General features: G+C 41.0%; 1 pseudogene; it reads right to left on the bottom strand.

The window, feature by feature from the left end:
• Positions 1-12,772, bottom strand: part of LOC136862700 (RAB6A-GEF complex partner protein 2-like) — a 231,439-nt pseudogene extending 218,667 nt beyond the window's left edge.
• Positions 12,773-13,367: the final 595 nt, after the last annotated feature.

The following is a 13,367-nucleotide window of genomic DNA, read 5'->3' as shown; positions in this document are numbered from 1 at the left end:
TGTTATCACACACTTCTTTGTCCCCCTTTAAAGACTGGTATAATCATTCCCTTTTCTCATTCTTCTGGTACACATTTCTGTCTCCATATGCACTTTAATATTCTGTACACCCATTGATGTCCAACAGATCCAACAACCTTTTTCATTTCCACATCAGTTTCATCCATTCCTGGTGCCTTCTCCATTTTCATTTTGTTGACTGCTAATTTCACCCTGACATGGTTATATAAACTTCTACTGTTGAATCATCACATTGTATTACTACTGTCTCCTCAGCAAATTTCTCACATTCAGCCTTTTATCAAAATACTCCTTCCATCTTCTCCTTATTTCTTCTGGATATGTTATAAACTCTCCACCTTCCTCTTTCCTCAGCTTTGTATAAAGTCTTTCTATTCCTTCATACAATTCCATACAGCATTGTTCTACAGCCAGCTCCATTTATTTCCATCTTTTGTGTAAATTCTTATCAACTTTTCTTCTTACCAATTTCTTACACTTTCTTTCATTATCAAGATACTTCCTTTTGCTTTCTTCTTTTCTTTCACTGCTTCTCTCACTTTCTCATTCCACCACGGTGTCTACTTTTCTTTCAATTTTTTTGATGTTCTACCAGAGTCACCCTGCTTACAAATGCCCTATTGAAATTGGACCATTCATCTTCCAAATTTCCTACTTCAGGAACCAGAATTTGTTGTTTCAGTCTCTCCAGAAATTCTTCCTGTACATTCTTATCTTTGAATTTTCACACATTTATTTTGCTATCTCTTATCTCCTTTAATGTTACCTTTTTCCCCACTCTCATTTTCAATATAACAACTCTGTGATCTCCACTAAATGCTTCTCCTGGTGAAGGTGTTATATCCATCAACTGTATGTGATTTGTCCTTTCCCTTAGAAAGTAACTGATTGCTGATTTGATTCTTCTGTCACTCCAGTCTATCTTGTAATATTCTTGCTGTTTTTCTTTGAAAACCGTGTGTTGTCCAAAATCATCCCATTCCTTTCACAAAACTCAAATACAGGAGTTTCTCTCCTCCTTCATTCCTTTTTCCATATCCATGTGGTCTGAATGGTTCCTCCTTTCCTTGAATTTCGTTTCACACCTGTGCATTTAAGTATCCCATGATAATCACTTCCACATCAGTTATCTCCTTTTCTAGTTTCTCCAAAAATTCCTCAATATCCTCCTCTTTGTTTCCTGTCTGTGGTTCCTACACTCGTAAGTAGTCCTTCACTTCATTCCTCATTCTCAGTCGAATTTTCATTATCCTCTTGCTAATACACTGTACCATATCAACATACTCTTCCAGCTATTTTGAAATTATAAGGCCCACTCCATTTTTCACCTCTCTGCCACCACTCTAGTATAATGTATTTCCTCTCCTCATTCCGTTCTTTCCTTTCCCCTTCCATTTCACTTCGCTCAACCCACTTTCTCCGTAAAATCCGCCACTTCTTCCTGTCAGGGTCATAAGGCTGATTGCGCCCACCTTCATGATGCTGACGACCGGTCGCCCATTTTTCACATTTCCCCCAGTGACCGAGGAACTACTCGTCGTTTGCAGCAGGGTACGCCCTAATCTTTTCTGAGGAGAGTTCAGAAGTATCATATCATATTTATTTATTTATCGTATAATGAAAGGAGGAATATCAGCTATTTACAAAATATGTACAAAAATACACACATATACACACACACTCTCAAGTTCATAAAATTATTCACAATACTATGTCCAGATGGTTAATCCACTCAACAGCTTCTTGTGTTAGGTTGTGGAGATCCTTCATTGAGCCTTTAAATGCTCTGAGGGAACATTCGAGCACTATATGATCTGTGGTTCTGTTCTTAACTGCAGTCACAATGAGGAGAGGACTTCCATCCCCACTTGTTCAGTATTCCTCCGCATCTTCCTTGGCCAGTCCTTATCCTATTCAGTACACACCACTGTCGTCGAAGTGAATGAAAGCGCATGGGCTGCCCCCAAGGAGTTTTAATTAAGTAATGATGTGTCAGGGAGTTTTGGCTCTGCCACTGATTGTTCCATGCATCTAGTATTTTGAAGTGATTGTCTTGCAGATTGATTGCTGTTCGCCACGATGGTTGTCTGGACTTTAATCGCTGCAATAATAATACTGGACAATCTGAATGTATTGGTAACAGTGGGTTGTTTTCAATTTCCTTCCATGTGTTCTGCAATGACTGAGATCTTCTTAGGGGTGGGGGTGGAATGTTACTTAGAACAGATAGCCAGTGCATGTTAGTAGATCGAATACATCCTGTGATGAGGTGCATTGTTTGATTGAGCTGTGTGTCAATGATTTTAGTATGAGCACTTTTTAACCATGTAGAACAGCAGTATTCTGCAACTGAGTACGAAAGAGCCAGAGCTGTGGATCTAAGGACTGATGCATTGGCACCCAAGGTGGTCCCTGTTACCATCTGTAATATGCTGTTGCAGGTTTTAATTTTAGCCGCTACGTTCCTGAGATGCATTTTGTATGTCAGTGATCTGTCCAGGGTCATCCCCAGGTATTTGGATTACTGCAGTATTGGAGAATCTCATCTCTGAAACTGACTGTAGGATTGTAATTTGAATGTTTGTTCCGCAGATGGAAAGTTGATACAAATGTCTTTTGAGGATTCGGTCGAAGAGAATTATGTTCGAAGTATTCATGCAATATCTTCAGATCTGATGTTAATGTTGCTTCAGCTTCGGGGAAGCTTTGATCCTGGGCTATCAAGGCAATATAAGCATAAATAAATTTCTTGGACTTGGTATTTGGAAGATCGTATGTATACAAATTAAAAGGTAGTGGAGCCAGCACAGAGCCCTGTGGGATGACACTAATGAATTTGAGCACCAGTTTGTCATGCCAAATGGTATCATAAGCAGCAGTTAGATCTAAGAAGACACCCATGCTTATCAACTTCTTCTCAAAGCCATTTTCGATATTAGTTGCTACTGCTAGCACCTGTTCCTCACATCCTCCTCCTGGTCTAAATCCAGCTTGTTCTACAGGGACAACTTTGTTGATAGCTGAGAAGATTCTATTGTGGATCAGTCTCTGTAGTAGCTTGAATGTGACACTAAGGAGTTTTCAACTTTTGAAGGGTCTTTGCTTGGTTTTAGTATAGCAATGATCTTGGTTTTCTTGAATAGTGGAGGCAGATGACCTGTTTCTACAACGTTGGAAAAGAAGGTGTTCAACCATCTGACGGTAGCTGGACCACAGTGTAACAGAAATTCAGGGTAAATGCCATCAACACCTGCTGCCTTTCCAGGTTTCATGCACTTCATAGCTTCTATAGCTTCTTTCAGTTTAAATGGGGCAGAGAACTCAGATGATTGTGGAGCTGACCTTTTCCTTTTATTCAATTGATGTCTGACTTCTCTTATGATATGTTTTTCCTTTCTTGATTTGGAGGTAGTGATCAGGTGTTTGGCCATATCATCTAAGTCTATGTTAAATTTTTGCCTGTTGGTATTTTTTGCTGTATCCATTTTCCAGATTAGACCTGACCTTTCTTCTGGAGTGAGTGTGGTCCAAGGACTCTACGGTTTCTTGCCATTTATTTAATCTGTTTCCATTTAGTGATTGTAGAACATGGGTCTACCATTATGACCCTGAAACGAAGAGACAGTCTTCTGTGCGGTGCTTTCCAGGGGAGGAACCACCCACAAATATTCGACGAAGTCGAAGCTCCGGAAAGAAGATGTGGCAACCTTTTCTTTTTACGAAAATGGGGCATCTCACCTTTGTGACCTTGGACACATGTCGTACAGTCAATGCCGAATGGTATGGTATGTGAATTGTAGAAGGACAAAGGCAGTTGCAGGATCACCATTGTCTTCATATTCCTTGAGAAGCTTTTTGCTGTCTTCATTCCAGCCAGGGATATACTCTTTGCAGTAACCTCTTGGTACGCATCATTTTGCTGCACATTTTAGTATACTAATAAATCTGCTGTAGTCGTTGAAAGTGGATTTTATCCATTTTATATTGGAGTCAGTCTCCTTTGAAAATTCTGTCCAATTTGCTTTGTTGAAGTTCCATTGTGGTCTCGGGTAGGAGAGGATACGAATGTTATGCAGAAAGTTTTTAGCCGTCCGTAAACCGTAATTCTGAGGACAATGGGATTATTTTCATTTGAAAGAGCAATGTTTCTTGACCTTGGAACATGCGCGCTCAACCCCTCCTAGCAGTAGTTCCTCCACAGGGAGGGAAGAAAGCACAGGCAATGCTGAGTCAGACGCGGTGCAAGATGGATCTGTCATGCTACGATTTTCAAGCAATGATTTTTTATGATTATAAAAAGAAATTAAGTGCCGAAGAATGCCATTCTTCTTTGCTGCGCGCTTTTGGTGAGGCTCCCCCTTCCAGAACCACAGTTGGAAATTGGTTTCGCGAGTTTTCAAGGGGTCGGTAGTCAATTGAAGATGAACCTCGTCCCGGTCGGCCAGCAACAGATGTGACTCAAGAAAACATTGATGCTGTGAGGGAAATGACCTAAGCAGATCCACATCTTACATTTTGTGACATTGAAGAGACCTTAAATATTGGGTCAACAACAGCACAGACCATCGTTCACGATTATTTAGGCCTTACCAAGGGATGTGCCTGTTGGGTGCTACATTCCCTGACAGAAAGCCAAAAGGAGGAGAGAGTGGACTGGTGTCATTTCATGCTAGAAATATTCAATGGAGGGCAGTCCGAAGACACCTACAGTATCATCACAGGTGATGAAACATGGGTCTACCATTATGACCCTGAAACGAAGAGACAGTCTTCTGTGTGGTGCTTTCCAGGGGAGGAACCACCCACACACGTTCGACGAAGTTGGAGCTCCGGAAAGAAGATGTGGCAACTTTTTCTTTTTACGAAAATGGGGCATCTCACCTTTGTGACCTTGGACACACATCATACAATCAATGCTGAATGGTATGTGAATGACAGTCTTCCCAAAGTCCTCGCCACTTGGAGGTCACAGCACCGAAAGTCCAAGAGTGGGCACCTTCTGCTGCATCACGACAATGCATCTGCACACAGTGCTGCCAGAACAATGTAATTTTTGGAAAGGGTAAAAGTGCGAGTGTTACCTCATCCCCCCTATTCACCTGACCTGGCCCTATGTGACTTCTTTCCGTTCCCTAAGACCAAGGAAAAACTACATGGGCAGCGGTTTTCATCAGATGAAGAGGCCATTGCAGCGTATGAGAGGGCACTGATTGGCATCCCGAAAGAAGCTTGGACTGAAATGTTTTCTAAGTGGTTTCAGAGAATGGAAAAAAGTATACGCGCTAATGGAGAGTACTTTGAAAAGTTGCAGTTGTTGTTTTGCAAATAAAATTTTTTTCTCACACTCTGCTAAAAACTTTCGGCATAGCCCCCGTAATGGGTATGAACAGACCTGTCTGGAGAATTACTGGCTGGTGCTGGCTGTGAGGGAACCTGGCTAGTACTGTGCGAAGTACCTCATTGGGAAAGTTTGGAGACTGTGTAATGAAGCACAGGTCAGGTATATAGCCATGATTCCATCGTGCAGAGATAATTTTTTTTTTTTTTTGCTAGGAGCTTTACGTCGCACCGACACAGATAGGTCTTATGGCGACGAGAGATAAAATTTGCCTTATGTTTAGCATCATAAACAAGTATCTGTATCCATCCAGTCAACTAGTTTCCATCCATTTTCATCACACTCCTCATATCCCCACAGAGTAGGGTACAACCTGTGACAAAATTAGCTGAATGAAGTCAGAACGGTCGATCCGGCAACACTGGCGACATGTAATGCTGCACCTGCGTACCAGCAAGTTTTGACCACCTGCTCCAAACGTTGTTCAGTTGAGCATCATGTGTGTGCCATGTAAGATCTCTTCCACACAGTGTGTGTATAGTGCATTAGTGCTTAACTGCGAACAGGAACGTGCACAACCAAAAGATCAATCTACACTTTTGTTTTAAACTTGGCAAGACACCGAAAGAAAAGCATGAGATGCTGGTACGTGTTTATGAAGATCAAGCACTGTCCTGGAAGTGTGTGTACGAGTGGTTCGCCCATTTTTGAGGAGGCCGGGAAAGTGTTTCTGAGAACCCACGTAGCGGAAGACCGGCGACCGCCGTCAGTGAAGAAAACATTGACAAAGTGAGGACATTAATCATGAACGATCGGCGATTAACTGTGCACATGTTAGCGGATGTACTGCAGATTAACTGTGAATCCGTGCGACAAATCGTTACCCAGAAGTTAGGGAAGAGGAAAACGGGTTCTCGTCTTGTGCCACATCACTTGAATTATGATCAGAAGCAGGCACGTTTAGAGGCTTCACAGGATTTTGACGTAACGGCGGATGTGACACCAAAGTCCTTGAACTGTATAGTCACTGAGGATGAAACCTGGTGTCTCGGGTACGACCATGAAACGAAACGGCAAAGCATTGAATGGTGTTCTCCAGGATCCCCTCGTCGGAAAAAGGTCAGAGCCAAAAAGTCACACATCAAAATGATGCTCATCAGCATTTTTGATAGTCAAGGCATTATCCACAAGGGAACGATGTTGAATGCTGCACGGTACACTGGAATTTTGACCCGTTTCATGAAATTTCTATGCTGCACACGTCCCCAGTATGCACAACAAGCTTCGTGGTTTTTTGTTCATGACAACGCTCGCCCCACACAGCCAATATAGTCAAACTGTTCATGGCAAAAAATGGGGTGGTGCAAATTGAACATCCCCCATACTCGCCAGATCTCAATCCTCCAGACTTTTTCCTATTCCCACGAATCAAACTCGCTTTGAAAGGAAAGAGATTTGACAATATTCCTGACATCCAACGAAACGTGATGAGGCTCTTGAACACCATCCCAAAGGAAGCCTTATTTCAAAGTTTCCAGGACATGTATCGCCGATCTCGGCAGTACACAGTTATGGGAGGGGACTATTTCGAAGGGCAGTAAGGTCACTGTCGTGCATTGTTAATCTAATGTTGATAATACAGGACTATTCACCAAACTTTATTGTTACAGGTTGTATATAGGCTATTAGTTGCTGATAGGAGAAATATGTTCGGTTTTATCTGCCATTGGGAATGAAGTCCTCTTCCCCATCTAAACTGCTGACATTTTCTCCTTTCCGGTGAATTTATTGATCATTTCCTACACAAAGGCTTCACCTGGCCTTCAGAGGGAGGACCGCAGAGCCATTGGTTCCCCCTTTAGGTGTCAAGTTTGGTAATGGCAGCTTGACCCTCAGCCAGACAGTCACAGTAGTACATAGTTATAAAAGTACATGCAGCTGACCTCTACTGTGGGTGTGCCAGGAAAGAGCTGACCACCTCGTGTTAAGAACATAAATTTTCATTTAGCTGCAAGTTTTAACTGGAAGGTTCTGAAACAAAACCAAAATCTCTAGAAACATTATAGTATAACTCCACGGGATGTTAGAGTTACGACTGGGCAGCCCTCATAACTGACAGATTACATACACACACGCTGCAGTCAAGCGCGTGTCCCACAACTTGCTCGAGTATCTGGAACTGTTTAGGGATGTTGAGCTGCTGCTAAGTAACTCCTATCATACAGCACATTCAAGGTTAGATTTTGGAAATTTCCAGTTGAAACTCACAGTTAATTTTTGGAAGGGATCTTCCTATAGGACATAGATGATTTTAGCAAAATTTCAAGGTAGGTTTTGATATGAGTTCATTGATAGTTCCCTTGTTAGAGGTTTCTAGACCAAACATTGAAGAGTACAACAGTCCACAATGAGGGTATATGTATGAACGCTTAAACATCATCATCATCATCTGTTTATCCTCCAGGTTCGGCTTTTTCCTCGGACTCAGCGAGGGATCCCACCTCTACCGCCTCAAGGGCAGTGTCCTGGAGCTTCAGACTCTTGGTCGGGGGATACAACTGGGGAGAACGACCAGTACCTCGCCCAGAACGCTTAAACAAATGGGTGATATTTACTAGAATGGTCAACAGCCCCATGTATTCAATGCTGTAGTGTCCATAAAGATGAGAGCATTTGTCATTAATATGGACTACGATCAGGAAGGAATCAGCTGTGTCCTACGAAATAGTTTCATTTCTGGCATTCGTCTGGAGCAAAAGTTAAACACTATCAAATCACTTCTAAAAAACACTTGTGTTTTCTTTTTTCTTTTTTCCATGGTGTTTCTCTTCTCTCCCAAGTTACGTAAACTTGAAGAGAAAACCTTCAAACTAGCCTGAAATTTACGACAGAGGACACAATAAAACCCACACTGAACAGACAGGAGTTTTAGCACAAACATCTAAAGCACAGAAGTAATTACAGTCATTTAATTTCAAAGAAAAAACTGCCACCAAAACAAACAAAGTTAAAGATGAAATATCTGTGTATTCATAAAAAAGACTTTCCTTTCCACAAATGGAACATCACCCTAAGCATGAACAAAAGTTCTGGAGCACAAATAGCCACGGCAGATAAACTCTCCAGAAGATAAAACTTACTAGCAAGGTTGCAAAGTAGAGGTCAGGAATCCATCATGGCCCAGCTTGCATGACAGTATAACATGCTCCAGAATGCTGTCAACTTAGGAGCAGCTCGTGACAAGCCCAATGATTTGGTTTGATTAGATTACTGGCTAGTGACAAGACCAATGGCCTGGGGACAAGCAAAAGGGGTCTACGGTTCTAAGCCCCAGGTTTCTTGTATAACCTGCACAGTATTGACTAGTGACAAGCACATCAGGTCAGAACATTCTATATTCAACAGTAGACAAAACCCCATAAATGAATATTGACTTACCCACTATGAGGGAGGAGGGATACATGTGCTCAAGCTAGAAGAAATTTGACCAAGGCCTGTTTCCCAGTAACCACAAGGCTATGAAATGTGTACAAAATTTATTGGGGAAAGGTACCTCTCCAAAAATGTACCCTTCATAGCCCATGAAAAAATTAATTGAATTCCCCACACTTCAAGTTCCAAATCTCTGCAACATATTCCAAAATTCGATTGCTTAATTAACCCGTGACTAACTAAAATTTCAATGAATTTCACTTACTGTGCACTTAATAAATTAACGTCAAGGATACTGCAACTGCATTCGGCAGACGCATGACATATTTTCCAACTTTGAGTGTTTCATTATTTTCAAGGAATGTGGCAACTGGGGACCATATATGAGGTGAAGTCTATCAGAGGCAATAGTAAACTGCCCTCCAACCAATAGGAACACAGAAAAAGGTTGCATTTCACAGATTAACACAGTCTCATTTTTAATTTTTCGGTGGCAAAAGATAGGTTAGTGATCCAAAATGATGCAGCTTGGGCAACGTCACTAATAACAAACAAGCGCTGCCAACCTTGGGGATAAAGAGGAGAAACTTGACCACTGGAATGGGTATATTACGTTCATTCCAACATGAATAAGTGACCACCCAACGCATGCGCAGTTGAGTGACAGCGTTTCAACAACCACCAAACCGATCCCAGACTGAACCATGTACTCACACTGTGAGTTCCAACACACCTCAAAATGCATTCACAGAAAGTCACAACACGTCCGCGGCCTGTGGCATTTATCAGTAGTATGAGATATGCACAACAGAATAAAGGCATGAGAGAGGAGTCTCATTGGATAGACCACATCCATTTCCACTCTTGTTCTTCTCACAAATTATTTACATTGCCGTTACATCTATTATGATATTTGTGAACTGTGCAGTAATAAAAATGGAAAACGATAATGATTTTCTTGAATCTTTATCTAGGGAAGATGAGTTGGATATACATTTAGCACCGCCTAAGAACAGAAATGAAAATTATTTATGTCAGTTTTATTGTTTCTTCTGGAATTCCTATGGTTTGAACTGTGCCATTCTGATTTCACAGTCCAAACTCAATAGCGATTTTTCTAGTTTTTTTCTTTTCTTTTTCTAATGGTAGGAAAATCAGGAAGACACAGGGTCACGGCTATATACAAGTTAATTAGTAATTTAAAACTTGCAATACTGATAGATTAAAACAGAAACCTAATAACCGAAACATACTTCCCAGGAGGAACAGTACCGCAGTACGACGATGAAAATTTTTTTTTTCATTTCCGAGTTTGTCGCGGTGTAACTGAAAAAATTTCAGACCAGTTCCAAAGAGGTGACCAACATAAAAGGCACTATGGACAGTACAGAAAAATTTCTGAAATTTACCAGGATACTGTCAAGTAAAAGAAGTGTCCGACTCCTTGGCGCAATGGATAGCGTTGAGGCCTTCGGTTCAGAGGGACCCAGGTTCAATTCCCGGCCGGGTCGGGGATTTTAATCGCCTTTGATTAATTCTTCTAGCTAGGGGACTGGGTGTTTGTGTTTGTCCCAACACTTTCCCCTTCATATTCATACAACACACTACACTACCAACCACCACAGAAATACGCAGTAGTGATTACATCCATCCATATAGGGTTGGCGTCAGAAAGGGCATCCCGCCGTAAAAGCAGGGCAAAATACACATGTGCGACACAGTTCGCACCCGCGACCCCACAGGTTGTGGGAAAAGCGGTAGAATAAGAAAAAAGAACTGTCAAGCAATAGAAGTCCTGCCTGACAAAATTCCAGTACCTCGGCGTCTCTGAAAACCAAAAAAGTACTTTGTGGTATTCAAAAACAATAGCATTATTATTTATTTTGCTCATAATAATAAAATGTACTCATTGGATTAAAAAGGTGCCTCTTCCACGTGATTTTAGCAACGGGTGTAATTTATTGTATTGCAGTTCAGTACCAGTATTAGTAATGTAAACTGTGCATTTATTCCCCTTAGTCATTAAAAATAAGAACGCTCTGGAATCATCCTCTATCTTCTTTTTTTTTTTTTTTTTTTTTTTTTAAGAATTTTCTTTACGTTGCACCTACACAGAGAGGTCTTATGGCAACAACGGGATAGTAATGGGCTAGGAGTGGGAAGGAAGCGGTCGTAGCGTTAATTAAATTAGACCTCCAACATTTGCCTCGTGTGAAAATGGGAAACCATGGAAAACCACCTTCGGGCTGCCGACAGTGGGGTTCAAACCCACCATCTCCCAGATGCAAGCTCACAGTGTCGCGCCCCTAACTGCATGGCCAACTCACCCGGTGGAATAGTCTTCTGTTTTGGATTTCAGGTTCTAAATTTTCTGTGGTAGATTGGTCACCAAACAACCAGAGTTTGAGATATCTCAGACAGGTTTGATATAACCATAAGTTCGCTGTACTGGGTAATCAAGAGAGTGGTATTATTTTTGAGTAATTTACGCTTTCCTTTCTTTCCCTCGACAAAACTACAAACAACAGAACAGCGCAAGGTGTTGGAAAATACACGTGAAATTTTTTGTTTACACATCAGATAGCTATCCACGAAGTGCTCCAACACGACCAAGTTTGGGACAAGCCCCAGAAAAATCCCAAACCAGCGCAGGCGCAGGAGATGATGCATGAATCCATTGGTAAATGTCAGCAAACTGAGCGTTGGAACTAACCTATTAGCATATCGGTGTGGATTGCTTAGGATATAATCTCGTCAAAACAACTACTTTAGATAGCTTATGATATGGTCATGACAAGAACAGTGTACAAGGCCACCCACAGCCTTCTAGCAACATGTGACAAGACCAATGGTCTGTAGTAACATCGTGGATAGTGCACTCACATCCTCCACACACCATGACAATTTCCAAATTTGCAGTTCTCTTATTTTTACCAAATATGACAGCCCAGTGCCTGGCCATAGTGAGCCCTATCGGAGAAAATATGAAACTAGGCCGGCCAATGACACAGTCTTACGTTTTTTAAAAATGCTATTTGTTCGGGGCGTCGACCTATGAAGATCTTATGCCCCTACTTCCACCATATGTGAGGAACTTGCGTGTATTATGTAAATAGCGGAACTGTAAAGTGTTGAATGTGAGGAAAGGAACGTTAAGGATGACACAAACACCCAGTCTCCAGGCCAGGGATATTAATAATTTACAATTAAAAGCCGCTGAACCACGGGACTGGACATCTTAGTTTTTACTCTTCTATGGACAGGACAACAGACTCCCTGGCTAGTAAAAAAGGAAGATGTCTCTTCCTACTACTCACGTACGGTATTGCTGAAAATCATTTTTGTACGTCTCTTATCTTTCCTAAATATTCCCACCAGGTATGGAAGTGCCACCAATATTTCTGTATACATAAGAATACTTCACAGGGTGGATTGGTGGGTCCCTGGCAAATATAAACATACATAAACATACAAACCCTCCAGTAAAATACTACGCTCCAGAACATAGGGATAGAATTTTAACTTCATTTAGCTAATGTCCACAGGTGCAGTTGATGATGCAAAAGATATGAAAACAGTACAAACCAATTTTTCTCACATATACTGTCCAATGGTATTTTAAAAAATAAATTTGAGGCTATGCGCTGCAATTTACTATACGTTAACTGTTGTCACTTAATACTAAGTGGAAGTTACCAGATTGCAGAATGAAATTTCAGTCAATCTATGTATCAAGAAATGAAAAAATTACCGTACGTGGAATAGTGCCATATAAAAAAACTCACTGTTAGACAATAACACGGGTTAATATTAGCTCATTAAATAACATGCGATAATAAAATGATTATAATTCACTCACCTGTTGCTCTGAGATCGCATGTGGAATGGAACAGGCGGGTTTGAGAAGCTAATAATGCTTTCCACTGTCTGGCCAGCCAAATAAACCGGACTCCTAACAAGTTTCGCCGTAACTTCAATCATGATTAATACTATAATTGTAAAAACTACGAACCAAAACCATATAATTAATACAACACATAAGCAGAATATCCAACTCAATGTTACAATCCAACGACTTATTCACAACAATCCACCAGTTACACACACCAAAACTCCCTCGTCTGAAGCGGCCGAACGCAAGCAAGCGGATTGGTCTGCTATAAACAAGCAGTACCTGAGAATAGGAAATCCCGTTTACTCAAGCAATTACTGTCCTATATCATACCAAAGCCTACTAGATACTAGAAGGCCTGGACAGAAAGCCAATTTCTTGCATTAAAAGCGGGTTAATAGTTTTTCACTTTTCCACCGCTAGGTTCGCGTTTATGTTCTATTGTTTGGCGTGAATTCTATGATGATGTGTGTTACTGCAACATGTTTTATAAGAGGAAATAATATATTAAACTTTATTTTATACGGTAAGGCCTTATCTAACGTGAAATATGAAGAGTTTTGTCGTTTTTAATGTATTTGGTCTCACGATTTGCAATATATGGATGGTTGCTGAGATGCATTTACAGTAACATTTGTTTAGTTATGTGCTTCCAAATTATCGTCAAGGTGGTGGTGGTAATTA

This window comes from Anabrus simplex, chromosome 2, assembly GCF_040414725.1.
Source record: "Anabrus simplex isolate iqAnaSimp1 chromosome 2, ASM4041472v1, whole genome shotgun sequence".
NCBI classification, from domain to species: Eukaryota; Metazoa; Arthropoda; class Insecta; order Orthoptera; family Tettigoniidae; genus Anabrus; species Anabrus simplex.
The sequence above is the reverse complement of the archived record's forward strand: the minus strand, read 5'-3'. Positions and strand labels throughout refer to the sequence as shown.